Genomic DNA, 3,817 nt, shown 5'->3' with positions numbered 1-3,817 from the left:
GCGCCCCCCTAGGGAATGGTGGGGAGCCACAAGATCACCTCTCAGCCTTCTCTTGCGGAGGCTGAAGAGGTCCAGGTCCCTCAGTCTCTCCTCACAGGGCTTGTCCTGTAAGCCCCTAACCATACAAGTGGCCCTCCTCTGGACACTCTCCAGTCTAATGAACATTCTTCTAGAAGAACAGCGAGCGCCCAAAACTGGACACAGTACTCCAAATGCGATCTGACCAATGCCGCATAGAGGGGAAGTACCACCTCCTTGGTTCCATTTGTCATGCATCTGCTGAGGCATGATAAAGTGTGGTTAGCTTTGGTGATGATTTCGTCACACTGGCGACACATGTTCATCTTGGAGTCCACTATGACTCCGAGATCCCTTTCCGCTTCCGTACTGCTGAGAGGGTCACTTCCCAGCCAGTAGGTGTGCTGGATATTTTTGCGCCCTAGGTGCAGCAATTTGCATTTATCATTGTTGTACTGCATCCTATTATGTACTGCCCACTTTTCTAACCTGTCCAGGTCTGGCTGCAAATGTTTCCTACCCTCCAGAGTGTGCACTTCACCCCACAATTTAGTATCATCCACAAACTTGGTCAGAGTACACTTCATGCCCACATCCAAGTCACTGATGAAGGTATTGAAGAGTACAGGTCCAAGGACCAAACCCTGTGGGGACCTACTACCCACATCCTTCCAGGTCGATACCGACCCTTGTACTACCACTCTCTGGGTGCGCCCACTAAGGCAATTTGCCACCCACTGGACCATGTATACATCTATGTCACAGCCTCTTAATTTATTAATGAGAATCAGATGAGATACTGTATCAAAAGCCTTGCTAAAATCCAAGAAAATTACATCCACCTCTACACCTGAATCTAAGCATTTTGTGATCCTGTCATAAAATCCCAAGGGAGGTGGTGCTCTCCCCTACCCTGGGGGTCTTCAAGAGGAGGTTAGATGGGCATCTGGCTGAGGTCATCTGAACCCAGCACTTTCCTGCCTATGCAGGGGGTCGGACTCGATGATCTATTGAGGTCCCTTCCGACCCTAACATCTATGAATCTATGAAAACGAAACCAGATTGGTCAGGCATGATCTACCTGCTATGAATCCATGCTGGTTTCCCTGCTGCATTATTTTTCTTACCAGACTCCCACAAATACGACCCTGCATAATCTTTTCAAAGACCTTTCCAAGGATGGAGATGAGACTGACTGGCCTATAATTACTCAGATCTTCCTTCCTCCCCTTCTTGAAAATAGGGACCACATTGGCCCTTTTCCAGTCCTCCAGGACCTGACCTGTGTGCCGCCACACATGCTGAAACAGACATGCCAGTGGTTCTGCTATGACACCAGCCAATTCCTTCAGTACTCTCAGATACAGCTCATCTGAGCCTGCTGACTTGAACACATCCAGTCCATCCAAGTGACTCTGCACCAAGTCAGCGTCGACAGTTGGTGAGCTGATGTCCCTATGATGCCCATCTAAGAACCCATTAGAAGACTTATTTTGAGCCCTGTTCAGGAACACCGAGGCAAAAAATTAATTGAATAGCTCAGCCTTATCCCCCCTGTCTGTCACCAATTGCTCCTTCTTGTTCAGTAGGGGCCCTATGCTGCCCCGCACCTTCCTTTTAGTCCCTACATGCCTAAAAAAAAGCCTTTTTGTTGTCTTTAAATTGAAACAGTGAACATTATTCCAGGGAATGGAAGGGAAGTTTCATGAGTCAAGTACTAGATTGAGGTCCTGTGTAAGGGAGGGTTTGTTAACCTCTTCCAAAAATTTTCTAACACAACATTGTGGCCTTCTTAACCCACTACATTTCAGAGGTTTAACTGGTAATGCTTCCTACAACAGTGTAATTTAGAGGCAACTCTGACATTGCTTTCTGGCCCTGAAGCTGAAGGAGCATGAAGGTATATGGAGCAGCAAGAAGGTGAATGTTGTACATACATCCAAATGAGAGAAAATGGCAGAGCAAGATGCATATGTTTTCCTGATTCTTATATTGGAACCAAAGACTCAAGCCACTGTATTAAGATCCTTCACCAAAGAAATGAAAATGGAAATAAGGAGCAACTGAACCACCCAAATCAATTAATCTAAGAAGGCAACAGCAACTTAAGGAGTCAGTTCTGAAAAATGTGTGTTGAAATACCTGATGAGATCTGTAGTCCCTCTACTAGTGTGCTTGTAAAAAATGGAGGTGGTTGGCAATGATGCCATACTTTTTACCCTTGTCTTCTGAACATTTGGGACAGAAATTACACATACACCTATAAGTGATATGAAACCAGTTCAAGTCTATAACACAACAGAAGTTCAGTGCACATAAGTCACTTTTACAATAGCTGAAATGGATTTAAGATCAACCTGGGTAGATGTAATATTAGACTTAACTGATTTAAGTTAAATCAATTTATTGAACTTCTGTCCCAGATCCCCTCCAAATTCAAGTTAACTCACAGTCCCCAGAATCCCAGGATGTTTTGCACCTCCCCATGCAAACCTCTCCTCAGAGGGTGGGCATCCTAGCTTTGGCCCAAGCTGATTCCTGCAGGCAAGCAGGGAGGTGTGCTCTAGCATCCACTGGCTTCTGGCCTGAGCCACTGCAGGCATGTAGCTGCATTTCTGAAATCAAAAGTGAAAGTTTATTCACTTGCTTATCGATTCAATCTATGCATCTTAGATTAACCTGTGAAAATTGAACAGATTCAGCCTCAGCCTTTTTGGCTGTCTGTATTTAGTCTTGGAGCCACAAAAGAAGAGGCAGGGCATGCAACAGTGCTTCAAAAGGCACTGCCACTGTCTGAATGGTACTGTTTGTACATTCCAAACAGAAATGGTCAGAAGAGTTCATAGAAAAATGCAACCTTTTCCAGTTAAGGTCATAATGGGTTGTGATTTGTGTCATGCTTCTCAATAAAGTGAAAGGGACACTTATATTGTGTTTTGTCCTGGAGGTTGAGCATGTCTTACTCAAAGAAGAACAAGTCCTTTTTCTGTTAAACTAGTTTATGGCATGTCACTTCCTTATGGCACATCCATCCTAACTGGATGCTACAGACTAGATTTTTGCTTGCAGTTTGCCCCATACTAGGTAGAAGGTCTTGTTAATAAAAGGAAGGTGTGTATAGCTTTTATTATCTTGACAGGTAAGAAACGAGAAGGTAAGAAACAAAGGGCCCCTTGGGACTCGGAGCGGGGGGGCAGCAAAGGCACCGGTCGCAGGGCTCAAGTGCCTATATACTAATGCTAGGAGCATGGGGAACAACCAGGATGAACTAGCGCTCCTGCTTGCACTAAACACCTATGACTTAGTGGGGCTAATGCAAACCTGGTGGGATTCATCCCATGACTGGGCAGTACATATTGAGGGCTATAGATTGTACAGAAAGGACAGGGTGGGGAAAAAAGGGGGAGGGGTTGCGGTCTATGTCAATGAGCAATATACATCAACCCTCATCAAGACGGAATCCAAGGATGAGGAAGTACAAGGATTGTGGGTTAGGCTACATGGGGGGCAAGGAGAAAGGGATTTGGTGGTAGGGGTCTGCTACAGACCCCCACATCAAGGGGAAGAAATAGATTCGGGGCTCCTGAGGCAACTCTCGGAGACCATAAAAGCTAAAGAGGTGGTAGTCATGGGGGACCTAAACTACCCAGACATCTGCTGGGAGTCACAGACAGCAAAGTCCCACCTCTCACGTAGGTTTCTAACCTGTGTACAGGACCTCCACCTGACACAGGAGGTACACGGTCCCACTAGGGGGAATGCCATACTGGATCTGGTATTGGCAACGGGGGATGACATG

General features: G+C 45.9%; 1 protein-coding gene across 3 annotated transcripts in view; it reads right to left on the bottom strand.

The window, feature by feature from the left end:
* SEMA5A (semaphorin 5A) overlaps positions 1-3,817 on the bottom strand; it is a 593,698-nt gene that overhangs the window by 405,999 nt on the left and 183,882 nt on the right. The gene's annotated exons all lie outside the window — the stretch shown is intronic.

The sequence above is a fragment of the Alligator sinensis genome, unplaced genomic scaffold, assembly GCF_000455745.1.
Source record: "Alligator sinensis unplaced genomic scaffold, ASM45574v1 scaffold126_1, whole genome shotgun sequence".
Lineage (NCBI taxonomy): Eukaryota > Metazoa > Chordata > Crocodylia > Alligatoridae > Alligator > Alligator sinensis.
Note: the sequence above shows the minus strand (reverse complement) of the source record. Positions and strands in the feature narration are given on the sequence as shown.